This window comes from Dendrobates tinctorius, unplaced genomic scaffold (genome assembly GCF_039654945.1).
Source record: "Dendrobates tinctorius isolate UK_male_01 unplaced genomic scaffold, ASM3965494v1 ptg000038l, whole genome shotgun sequence".
Lineage (NCBI taxonomy): Eukaryota > Metazoa > Chordata > Amphibia > Anura > Dendrobatidae > Dendrobates > Dendrobates tinctorius.
In genome coordinates this window covers 30,880,296-30,894,115 of record NW_027361706.1, presented here as the reverse complement: position 1 = coordinate 30,894,115, position 13,820 = coordinate 30,880,296, and positions in this window count along the sequence as shown.

Here is a 13,820-nt window from a genome sequence, read left to right as displayed (position 1 = left end):
TGTTTGTTTTTGTTGCACCTTTTACTGCTGGATTGCAGGCGCTGGTGCAACCATGAGGGTCTGACGTCCTCAACAAAAGAGACTTTGCATTTCCTGGACTCTGTCCCTCATGGCACTAACACCAAGAGACAGTGCTAAAGTCCTCAGGACTGTGCCCTTAGATAAAAAGTGACTGCTGTTGTATTGGCCTACAGGCCTCTCTTAAAACATGGACATGGACACTCTGCTTCCAGGTTCCTTACCAAGAAGGACTGGTGCCAATAGAAGTCTTAAAGTTATGGGCTGTGTCATTTGCTGTTCAAGGTCCTTAGTCTCGAAGGGCCAGAAATCCACTGAATAGAGGATACTGGGGCAAAACTTCAGCCTAAATGTTTTTACAATGTTTTATGATATATGCACTAACTCTTCTTATAAAGATCCGGTATGGTCGAGGACAACCATAATTAAAGTGTGGAGTAATTTTGCAGTAATGGAGATTGCATTCCACATTTCCTGACACCCTAAGTGATTAAATGTAATTTATAGTAATGTATGTTATCTAAAAACAAAATCCCCTGCAGTGTAGCCTAGATAGGGTTAACTGTGATGCCAACCCAGATAGGGGAGGGAAAACTGAGAGTGTCAAGTTCAGTTAGAGGGAGTGTGGTGAAGTGTTAGCAGTGGTCATAGGCAGTAGGCTGTTAGGGATCAACATGAGCCTGTTTTACGGCGCAGTTGATTGCCATAGAACCCTTCCGAGCAAGTCCGGCTGTTGGGCCTGGCACCTTGAGATGGATGTTGGGTCCTTAGGGAGCTCTAAGCCTGCAGTGAAATATGGACTCAGACTCTCAGAAGTGGAAGGTACTGGAAACTGGGTGCACTGTCTTTGGGGAAAAAATTCCTAGTGCTAGACGAGTTAGCAAGAGGGATGCTCTACCCAGACCAAGAACTGTGGCTGAAATTATGTTTGGTATCTGTGGGAAAGACTGTAACCTGTTGTGCCTTATCCTACATGCTTCATTGTAATGACCACAAACTGCCAAATAAAAGTTTGACTGTTATAAAGTATTCAGTGTTTCCTAGATTTTGTTCTGCGAAGGTTCTGGAAGATGAAAACCTAGAGAGAGTGGAGGCCTATGGGACACAAGTAAGAGTGATTCACCCCACATACAGCCGCACAATTGGACTGGAACATGATTTTCTTGTAGGATGCTAGAGTGTGCAGAAGCAGCAGCTCATCCATGACTATCACTCTCAGACACCTTACAAGCCCACTTAAAGTGAACCTACCAGGACGATTTTATTAATCAAACCAGTGACATTGCACTGCTGGTAAAAGGAACCTGTCACCAATTTTTGAGTCTCTGAACAAATTCCACCACCTTTACCTGTTCCTTTGCTGCATTCCACAAATGTGTGTGCTTGAAAAAGACCCTTATGGGTCGAAACGTTGCATTTGGCAGAATAAAGATGTCATAAGATAATTTATGTTCACTCGGATGGAATGCTGATAATTTTTTCTTATGATGGTTTGCTCTCCAATTGGGTCATTGGACTTTTGAACTTGCATTCTGATGGTTTGGTGCTGCTGGCTGTACCTTTTCTATTTTGCATTCCACAAATGTGTCTATCATCTCCTGACTCTAACTTTATAACCCCCAAAAATACCATTTTAATTGTTCCCATTTAAATGGGGATGGTCTGGTTTGATGGGCGTCCTTGCTGTGGCATCTGTGCCTCCTCTCTTCTCCTAACCGTTGTCCTCATGCTATTATTGACGTGGATGACGTGTCTTGCCTCATCCACATGAGGAAACAAGATTTCCGACCTGCACAGTAGCCGGCCAGGCCAGTGCAGGTGCACTTTGCACTACCGTACTGAGTGCAGAACATAAAACATGACAGCTCAGGAGCCAAGTAACGTCATTACGGACGCAACATAACCTGCCACCAGAAATGACTGGATGACGTCGCTCGGGGCTTGAGAGTGATGTTTTATGATCTGCCCGTACTAGGGCAGAGCGAGCCTGCGAGACTACTGCACAGGTGTGAACTCTTATTTCACTATGTGGTGAAGGAGCAGATAAAGGTGGTGGAATTTGTTCAGAGACTCAAAAACTGATGACAAGTTTCTCTTAAGGTCAAAGAGCAGCAAAAAAATGACATCTGGCGAGTGGCAATCTGATGCATCAGCGCTGAGAGAAATTGAGCTTCAAATTAATTTGTGAATTAGCTTGGAAGTACGTCAGGGCATTGATGTCCTCCGAATACATCAACGTGGACCCAATGCACTTCCATGCTAATTTGGATGAGATTTCAGTGCCTGATTTCTTAATGAAGGCACATTGGATTATAACAAGGCGGATGACATTTTTTATTCCTGCTCTTTGACCTAAAAGTCTTACTACTAGCTAGATTAGTACAATCCACCTGACAGGTTGCTTATAAAGCATCATGCTATTAATAGCAGACATAGTGGGTTGCATGTATAAAATTCATAGAGTGTCAGGATATTTCAGGATTACTTTTCTTTGTATGCCAGCAGAGGTTGCATTAATATCGTATGAACCTGCTGTTATCAAATAAAGTAAAAGGCAAAAAAGCAGTAAATGCACGATCAAGCATGTGTAGGGAAGTGGACTGACCTATGGACCTGTCTGCAGTAGGAAGGTGAATGCAAAATGTGCAGTAAAAGTACTTGACGTGTACTGCTGTATATGTATGTGGGGAGACAGCTAGAGACAGTGAAAGATGGTAAAGTACTGGGTTTGACCACTAGGGGGAGACCAAGAACAGCAGGAAAAGGAGACGGTGCTGTACTGAAGTTTGGCCACAAGAAGGAGGCAGACAGCAGTGAGAAAAGGGCTTAACAGCTTAAGGCTAGGAAACCGCATAGTCATGGTGGGAGGAGTTACATGAGCTCTAGAGGGGAATTCCCAGGGAGGGGAATAAATAGGGAGAGAGAGTTCCAGAAGGGAGCCAGTCCAGGAGGAGGAGTTCAGCAGAGAAGGAGACTGAAGGAGGAAGAGACAGAGCAGAAGAACTCCGGTAGGGACTGGAAGGAGAAACAGTCAGGGGGGTGGCCCTGACAGGAAAGCCGCAGGACAGAGGAAGCCTGGGGGTACCAGCCAGAATGACTCGGAAATGTGAAGCGCTGTGGTGGTGGGCCTAAGGCAGCCACAGTGAAAGAACCGCAAGGGACATCACTGTAAAGGACAGAGAGGAAGGTGAAAGGTACCCGGGCCTGTGCGAAGAAGCTGTCGTGCTGCTGTGTGGTGCTGTGGTCGTCGGGAGGACGGTCAATAAAGAGGACCTGTTGAACGCACATCGGTTTCTGTCTCCAGTCTGTTCGCGGCAAAAAAGAGACCACCCCCCTGTCGGTGCACGTACCTTCACATGTATAACTACTAAATAACTATCATCAGTACTTGTATATTTACTATAATATACAGAACGGCAGTTAAAATTGACCTTATTGAATGTTTTTGGGCGGCAAGGCAATCTCAGAACATGTATTCATTCAGAATTGTATATGTACCGTATATATATGTATAAAACAAGAGGTACAGCAGATAAGTTCTACTCATTGAGCTCCCGTAGAGAGCAGCACAGAAGGGTATTTCTTTCTATAAATTTCTCTAAATATTTTATTTCTCTAAATATTGCAACTTGATAAAACCAAACTTAGATGACGCTTTGCTGAAGTGACTGGTCACAGTTCTTTAAATATATCAGTGACTTCAAGTCTTGAGAACATGTGAATTTAGGTTTTTCAAAATAGTCTGTAAATTATTGCTCTTGCATAAGATAAGTGCAAAGTAGAGGCTAAGTACTAATTGGGAGCATAATATAAGCGTATTCTCATGATTTATTGTTATGGCAGATTTTTAGTATATGTTATACCGGGTGTCCAAATTCTGAGACTGTGGGAATACCCAGAGTAGGATGGTTGTAGTAAATCTCCAATTAGGTCTTTTTAATGAATCTGGTGAGTGGTGATACAGTTAAAGGGGTATTCTCATGTTTTCACAACAGCCCTCTCCCCCTATCGGACCACCATCTACTCACTTTCTCATCACTGTCCTCCGCACCTGTCACTCATGTCCAGCAACATGCACACCCCTGCAGAAGCCTCGCACACCTAGACACCCACATGCTCTCTGACTCTATTCTTCCACTGGCAACCATATCCTCACTTCATGACTCAGACACTGCCACTGCTTTCTACAATACCACTCTCGCATCCGCTAATGACATGGTCGCCCCTCTCATTCATGGCAGAGTGTGACGTATCAATAGACAACCCTGGCACAATAACAACACTAAAAAGCTCCGTGTCCAGGGTTGCAGAGCGACGTTGGAAGAAAACAAATTCGCAAGATGATTTCACTGCACTCAAACAAGCAACACTCACTTTCAAATCTGCTCTCACCTCTGTTAGACAGGCCTACTTCACAACCCTCGTATCTTCTCTATCCTACAACCCCAAACAGTAATTCAAAACTTTTAACTCCCTCCTCTGCCCACCACTGCCCCCTCCAACCTCCCTCATCTCTGCTGAGGACTTTGCCACACACTTCAAAAATAAGATAGACCAAACAAGGCAAGTCTTTATTGTTCAACCACCACAACCCTTTGTATACCAGGCCAATGCCCAAACCCCATAACCTCTCTCTCCAACATCACTGAAGGGGAGCTTAATTGTCTCCTCTCCAAATCACACCTCACCAGTTGGCACTAGATCCTATCCCATCTCTCCTCCTCCCCAACCTGACCACCACACTTATCCCATCCCTAACCCATCTCTTCAACCTATTACTAACTTTTGGTACCTTCCCTTCTGCTTTCAAACATACCACAATCATGCCTATCCTTAAAAAGCCAACCCTCGACCCAACCGCTATACAGTTGTGGCCAAAAGTATTGACACCCCTGCAATTCTGTCAGATAATACTGTTTCTTCCTGAAAATGATTGCAATCACAAATTCTTTGGTATTATTATCTTCATTTAATTTGTCTTAAATGAAAAAACACAAAAGAGAATGAAGCAAAAAGCGAAACATTGATCATTTCACACAAAACTCCAAAAATGGGCCAGAGAAAAGTATTGGCACCCTCAGCCTAATACTTGGTTGCACAACCTTTAGCCAAAATAACTGCGAACAACCGCTTCCGGTAACCATCAATGAGTTTCTTACAATGCTCTGCTGGAATTTTAGACCATTCTTCTTTGGCAAACTGCTCCAGGTCCCTGATATTTGAAGGCCAAAAGCACAAGCCCCTATCACAGACATTTGCGCTGATGACCTGGCCTCCCACTTTATAGAGAAAATAGACAATATCCGTCAGGAAATCCGCTCCCAATCACCAAGTTCAGTGACTCCCATCCCTCCCTGCATTTCCCCTGGCTCACTCTCCACATTTGCTCCCATCACAGAAGAAGAAGTCTCCAGGCTCCTCTCCTCTTCTCGTCCGACTACATGCACAACCGACCCCATTCCCTCACATCTCCTCCAGTCTCTCTCCCCAGTCGTCACAACTCACCTAACTACAATCTTTAATCTCTCCCTCTCCTCTGGCATTTTCCCCTCCTCCTTCAAACACTCTATCATTACTCCATTACTAAAGAAACCCACCCCTGACCCATCCTGCACAAACAACTACAGACCAGTCTCCAATCTCCCCTTCATCTCTAAACTCTTGGAGCGCCTGATATACTCATGCCTTACCCATTACCTCTCCACTCACTCCCTCCTAGACCCTTCACAGTCCGGTTTCCGCCCCCTACATTTGACAGAAACTGCACTCATCAAAGTGACCAATGACCTTCTGACAGCAAAACGTAATGATGACCATTCTCTGCTCATTCTTCTCGACCTTTCTGAAGCTTTCGACACTGTTGACCATCCTCTCCTACTCTCTAGGCTCCAGTCACTAGGCATTAAGGACACTGCTCTTTCCTGGTTCTCCTCCTATCTTTCCGACCGCTCCTTCAGTGTTCTGTTTTCTGGCTCCACTTCATCTCCTCTTCCTCTCACTGTTGGGGTACCTCAGGGCTCAGTCCTTGGCCCCCTTCTCTTCTCTCTCTATACGGCCCCAATTGGACAGACCATCAGCAGATTTGGCTTTCAGTACCATCTTTATGCTGATGACACACAACTGTACACATCATCCCCTGACCTTACCTCCGCTGTACTACAGAACGCCACTGACTGTCTGTCTGCAGTCTCCAACATCATGTCTGCTCTCTATCTGAAACTCAACCTCTCCAAAACTGAACTTCTTCTGCTCCCACCATCTACTAACCTCCCTAAATCTGACATTTCCCTCTCTGTGGGTGGCACCATAATAACACCCCGACAGCAGGTGCGCTGTCTGGGTGTTATGTTCGACTCCGATCTCTCCTTCACCTCCCATATACAATCTCTTGCCCGCTCATGCCGCTTACACCTAAAGAACATCTCTAGAATCCGCCCTTTTCTCACCATGGAAACAACAAAAACTCTCACTGTCGCCCTGATCCACTCCCGCCTAGACTACTGTAATGCTCTATTAATTGGCCTCCCTCTCACTCGACTCTCCCCTCTCCAGTCTATCCTTAATGCAGCAGCCAGGGTTGTCCATCTGGCTAATCGTTACTCAGACGCGTCCGCTCTTCGCCAGTCGTTACACTGGCTGCCAATTCATTACAGGGTACAATTCAAAGTACTTGTTCTCACCCACAAAGCTCTCCACAGTGCGGCACCCCCTTACATCTCCTCCCTCATTTCTGTCTATCGGCCTAACCGACCGCTGCGCTCTGCAAATGACTTTCGACTAACCTCTGCCCTAATCCGTACCTCCCACTCCCGACTCCAAGACTTCTCCCGTGCTGCGCCAATCCTCTGGAATGCTCTACCCCAAGATATTAGGACCATCCACAATTTGCATAGTTTTAGGCGCTCGCTCAAAACACATTTGTTCAGAGCGGCCTATCACATTCAGTAATCAAAGTCATGTTTGTGTGTGTGTAGCCCATTCACTATCTCCATCTAACCCCCACCCCCTGAAGATGGCTGGACCGTCATTGTAAATACATCATTGTAAATACAAACCTGTGCTTTGTATCTCCCCCACCTCATTGTAGATTGTAAGCTCCACGAGCAGGGTCGTCTTATTTCGCTTTAATTATTGTATTGTTAACGTTGTTACTTATGACTGTTGTGTTTGAAACTGTTCACCTGTAAAGCGCTGCGGAATATGTTGGCGCTATATAAATAAAGATTATTATTATTATTATTAAAGGGTGCCTTCTCCAAACTGCCATTTTTAGATCTCTCCACAGGTGTTCTATGGGATTCAGGTCTGGACTCATTGCTGGCCACCTTAGAAGTCTCCAGTGCTTTCTCTCAAACCATTTTCTAGTGCTTTTTGAAGTGTGTTTTGGGTCATTGTCCTGCTGGAAGACCCATGACCTCTGAGGGAGACCCAGCTTTCTCACACTGGGCCCTACATTATGCTGCAAAATTTCTTGGTAGTCTTCTGACTTCATAATGCCATGCACACGATCAAGCAGTCCAGTGCCAGAGGCAGCAAAGCAACCCCTAAACATCAGGGAACCTCTGCCATGTTTGACTATAGGAACCGTGTTCTTTTCTTTGAATGCCTCTTTTTTTCTCCTGTAAACTCTATGTTGATGCCTTTGCCCAAAAAGCTCTACTTTTGTCTCATCTGACCAGAGAACATTCTTCTAAAATGTTTTAGGCTTTTTCAGGTAAGTTTTGGCAAACTCCAGCCTGGCTTTTTTATTTCTCGGGGTAAGAAGTGGGGTCTTCCTGGGTCTCCTACCATACAGTCCCTTTTCATTCAGATGCCGACGGATAGTACGGGTTGACACTGTTGTACCCTCGGACTGCAGGGCACCTTGAACTTGTTTGGATGTTAGTCAAGGTTCTTTATCCAACATCCTCACAATCTTGCATTGAAATCTCTTGTCAATTTTTCTTTTCCGTCCACATCTAGGGAGGTTAGCCACAGTGCCATGGGCTTTAAACTTCTTGATGACTCTGTGCACGGTAGACACAGGAACATTCAGGTCTTTGGAGATGGACTTGTAGCCTTGAGATTGCTCATGCTTCCTCACAATTTGGTTTCTCAAGTCCTCAGACAGTTCTTTGGTCTTCTTTCTTTTCTCCATGCTCAATGTGGCACACACAAGGACACAGGACAGAGGTTGAGTCAACTTTAATCCATGTCAACTGGCTGCAAGTGTGATTTAGTTATTGCCAACACCTGTTAGGTGCCACAGGTAAGTTACAGGTGCTGTTAATTACACAAATTAGAGAAGCATCACACGATTTTTCGAACAGTGCCAATACTTTTGTCCACCCTTTTTCTATGTTTGGTGTGGAATTATATCCAATTTGGCTTTAGGACAATTCTTTTTGTGTTTTTTCATTTAAGACAAATTAAATGAAGATAATAATACCAAAGAATTTGTGTTTGCAATCATTTTCAGGAAGAAACTGAGTATTATCTGACAGAATTGCAGGGTTGTCAATACTTTTGGCCACAACTGTATATATAGCCCAATATCGCTGCTCCCATTCGCTTCCAAATTCCTGGAACAGCATGTCCACGCTGAACTTTCCTCCCACCTTTCATCTAACTTGCGCTTTGACAATCTACAATCTGGCTTCTATCCCCATCATTCCACTGAGACTGCCCTGACCAAAATTACTAATGACCTACTTACAGCCAAAGCTAACGGACACTACTCTATACTCATCCTTCTAGACCTGTCCTCTGCTTTCGACACAGTTGACCACTGCCTCCTACTACAGATCCTCTCTTCCTTTGGCATCAAACACCTTGCCCTAGCCTGGATCTCCTCATACCTTTCCAACCGCACATACAGCATCTCCCACTTCCACACTACCCCCTCATCCCACCCTCTCTCTGTCGGAGTCCCCCAAGGCTCTGTTCTATAGTACCCCTACTCTTCTCAATCTATACACTTGGCCTGAGACAATTCATAAAGTCCCATGGATTCCAGTACCACCTTTATGCTGATGACACTCAGATCTACCTCTCTGGCCCAGACGTCACCTCTCTGCTGTCCAGAATCCCGGAGTGTCTATCAGCCATATCCTCCTTCTTCTCCTCTCGCTTCCTCAAACTCAAGGTGGACAAATCTGAACTCATCATCTTTTTTCCCCATCTTACAGATCTTCCTTACCTGATCTATCTATCACAATAAATGACATCATGCTTTCCCCCATACCAGAAGTCCGCTGCCTCGGAGTATCCCTTGACTGTGCCCTATCCTTCAAACCGCACATCCCAGCTCTTTCCACCTCCTGTCGCCTCCAGCTCAAAAATACTTCCAGAATCTGTCCTTTCCTCAGCCCTCAATCTACTAAAATGCTTGTGCATGCTCGCATCATCTCCAGCCTCGACTACTGCAACATCCTCCTTTGTGGCCTCCCACTAGCACAAAGCCATCCATAACCTGTCTCCTCCATATATCTCTGAACTAATCTCCCGATATCTCCCCTCACGTAATCTCCAGTCCTCCCAAGACCTCCATCTCTCCTCCACACTTATTTGCTCCTCACCTAATCGCTTTCAAGACTTCTCCCAAATAACCCCATCCTCTGGAATTCTGTGCTCCAACACATCCAACAATCAACCACATTCGGATCCTTCAGACGGAACCTGAAAACCTACCTCTTCAAGAAAGCTTACAGACTGCAATGACCCAGCTGCCTCCTCACCACTACCAGAGATATCACCTCAACCAACACCAGAACTGCTGCAATCCCCCAACCTACTGTTTCTTTCCCATCATCCTGTAGAATGTAAGCCCGCAAGGGAAGGGTCCTCTCCCCTTTGTATCTGTCTGTGATTGTTAGTTTGTTTACTGTAAGCGATATCTGTAATTTGTATGTTATCCCTTCTCATGTACAGCACCATGGAATCAATGGTGCTATATAAATAATAATAATAATAATAATAATAATAATAATAATAATAATAATAATAATAATAATAATAATAATAATAATGTTTTAAGTTGCTTTAGTTAACATGAAAATAAGAAAGTTTGCAATTATTCTCCTGCTGTGAGTGCTGTTTTTATCTTACATATCATACAGCTAGTTTCAAAGGAACTTGTCCAGTCCAAGTGTGCATAGTAGTTACATTCTAGGACAGGAGTTAACTCCGAGTCCTAACATATTAGGCAGCTGTCACGGTCACGTGTGTCTGGGTGCAGTGAGTACCGCAAGGCGAACCCATATGACACATGTGACCCTGGATACACCGCTTCCAGTGGGGCGAATTTAAATAATAAAACGTGCAGCTGGATACACCGCCTCCAACTGGCGAATTTAGATATTACACGTATATATAAAGTAGTCTGGAAACCCCACCTCCAGTAAGGCGAATGTAAATAATAAAGGGGAACCTGGGTAACATTAACAATGGTGGGCCCTGCAATAGGGAATAGGGAAGTGGAGACCTCCTGTACTCCCCTGAGCCAGTGTCCCTGCGCTCCTAACGTTCCCTATGCCGGTTCCGCACCGGGTGACGCACAGGAACCTAATAACCCTAGCTCGCCCTGAACCTAAACCCTCACTAGGGAATTGGTCGGTGCGGAAACTAATCCCACCACTGCACTAAACACACATGAGGGAAAATGACAATACAGGGGAAACACCACTTAGCTTTGCTCTGTTGCGTACGTTCCTAGCAACAGAGCCCACCACCTGTGTGCATCTTCTCCTCCACCCAGATCCATCACTATAACTGGATCCTTCACCATAGTGCAGCCTTGGAGCAGAGTCCACCACCAATTGCAGAAGTCCAGCAACAGTGTCCCAAAGATGAGTTCAGCTCCTGCCCAAAAAGTCAAGCATGCTTGAGTCCAGCTCTCAGCAACCAAGTCCCGCATGCTGAGTGCAACTCTCTCCATAGTCGTCACTCCACCAAGCCATGCAAGCACTTCCTGCCAACACCATAAACTGTGACTGCACCATGCCATGCCATCCCTTCTTGCAGACCACTTAGCTGCCACTCGTCCCCTCTGGCTGGGCTGTGCAGGACTCATGTTCAGCTCCCTCTTTCACCCAGGCTTCCTTGTGAATGACTAACACACAATCACCAACAGTGATTGAACACACCTGGCTCTCTTTTATAGAGCCTCACACCTGAATTATAATTACGTGCACTAAAACAAAGAAACTAAAGTGCACTACCACTCACCACTACTGGGGCAACTTAGAATGAACGACACCACGTGTAATAATTCTAATGGCCACCGGGGGCAATCAACCCACTTTGGCTCCAAGCCAAAGGAAAAAAAGTTCACTTATCCATTTAAACTGTCAGATCCACGCTGGATCATGACAGTGCCCCCTCCTTAATGAGGGGCCTCTGGACCCTCAAGACCACTCCTCATTAGGGAAACACCAACAGTGGGGACGCCCAGATCCTGAGTTCACCCCACCACTACCTGACACTTCAGGTTAATGACAAACGCACCGCTGGTATTGGTAATATGTGTTCAGGAGGCACCACTCATCTCCACAGCGAAGACCTGGGGAATGAGTTTATGTATGTGTATGTTTGCTATGAGCTGATCAGACTCCACAACACACCTCCACAAGATGTTTTTTGGAGGCAACCCATACATGCTCACTCACACACAGGTCCGGACCTGAACGTTTATTGCCACACATTCGTTAGTCATATTTTGGTGAACTCATTCTGGACTCGACAACAGAGGCATCCCCCTGCTGTCACCACACTCACACTCCCGCTATTCACCAAGGGACATCACCCTCCAACCCTTTCACCATGAGGTCTGCCTCCCAGGGTTGGTTAATGGCGAGGGTTGAGATATGCCCCCACTCCCCCCGCAGCGCACCTGCTGCTCACACCTGGAGGTGAAGGGACAGGACTATGGAGGAAATATACACTCACTGGTCGCCTTCCTCCAAGCGACCAGGAGGGGGCGGCCTCTTCGGTGGTATTGAAGATTTGGCATGAGCCCCGCGGACTATCACCAGTCTGCTCACTACAGGGACGTACCCCTTCACCTCAGGGAACCCCAGACAACACCATGGGGATCACCAACTCCACCCACCTGTCTGGTTACGTCCGCCTGTATGAACAAGTCCCGCTCCTCAGCAGCGACTCAAGGGGGCTTTTGCCAGACCCGCAATTAGCCAAAGCCGCCATTTTGATTTCCTGGTTACCTGAGCAGAGGCCCCACACCCTGATAACTGCTGCTGCAGCGGCTCTAACACACCTTGCCGCTCCCCACTCACCTCAGTGAGGCCCGGCAGCAATTACTCACAGGTCTCCACATGGCCAAAGCTCACCAGAAAAAAAAAGTATTGGTTGGTGATAATGTCACGGTCACGTGTGTCTGGATGCAGCGAGTACCGCAAGCAGCGTCGGACTGGAACATCTTGGGCCCACCAGAGAAAATCATTCTTGGGGCCCACTATGTAGCTGCATAGAGTTAAATACCAGACCACCAATTATGCGGTAAAACACGCTAATATCCGGGTATAAGGTTGTACATGTCTTAATTATGTAGCAGGAGTTGGGGTAGCCCCCTCATAGAATATAAAGCAGCCCCCTCACATAGTATAATGCAGCCATCTCATAGAATATAATACTGCCCCCCTCATAGGGTATAATACTGCCCCCCTCATAGGGAATAATGCACCCCCTCATAGGGTATAATGCACCCCTCATAGGGTATAATACTGCCCCCCTCATAGGGTATAATACTGCCCCCCTCATAGGGTATAATACTGCCCCCCTCATAGGGTATAATGCACCCCCTCATAGGGTATAATACTGCCCCCCTCATAGGGTATAATACTGCCCCCCTCATAGGGTATAATGCACCCCCTCATAGGGTATAATGCTGCCCCCTCATAGGGTATAATACTGCCCCCCTCATAGGGTATAATACTGCCCCCCTCATAGGGTATAATACTGCCCCCCTCATAGGGAATAATGCACCCCCTCATAGGGAATAATGCTGCCCTCCTCATAGGGTATAATGCTGCCTCCTCATAGGGTATAATGCTGCCTCCTCATAGGGTATAATGCTGCCTCCTCATAGGGTATAATGCTGCCCCCTCATAGGGTATAATACTGCCCCCCTCATAGGGAATAATGCACCCCCTCATAGGGTATAATGCTATATAGATATATAGATATAGAGTTAGATAGATATAGATAGAAAGATAGATGTAGAAATAGATAGATATAGAGATAGATAGTAGATAATGGATAGAAAGTAGATAATGGATAGATATAGATAGAAAGATTCATAGAGATAGATAGAGATAGATATAAAGATAGATATAGAAAGAAATATAGATAGATAGATAGATCGATAGGTAGATAGATATAGAGATAGATAGAAAATAGATAATGGATAGATAGATATAGAGATAGATAGCTATAGATAGAAAGATATAGAGATAGATATATAGATAGAGATAGATAATAGATAGAGATAGATAATAGATAGAGATATACAGATATAATAATAATAATAATAATAATAATAATAATAATAATAATAATAATAATATAGACATATATAGATAGATATATAGATAAATATATATAGATAGATGGCTATAAATAAAAATAGATATAGAGATATATATATAGAGATAGATAGATATAGAGATAATAGATATAGAGATAGATAGATAGATATAGAGACAGATAGATATAGAAAGATAGATATAGAGATAGATATAGAGATAATAGCTAGATATAGAGATATGTATAGAGATAGATAGATATAGAGTTAGAAAGATAGAAAG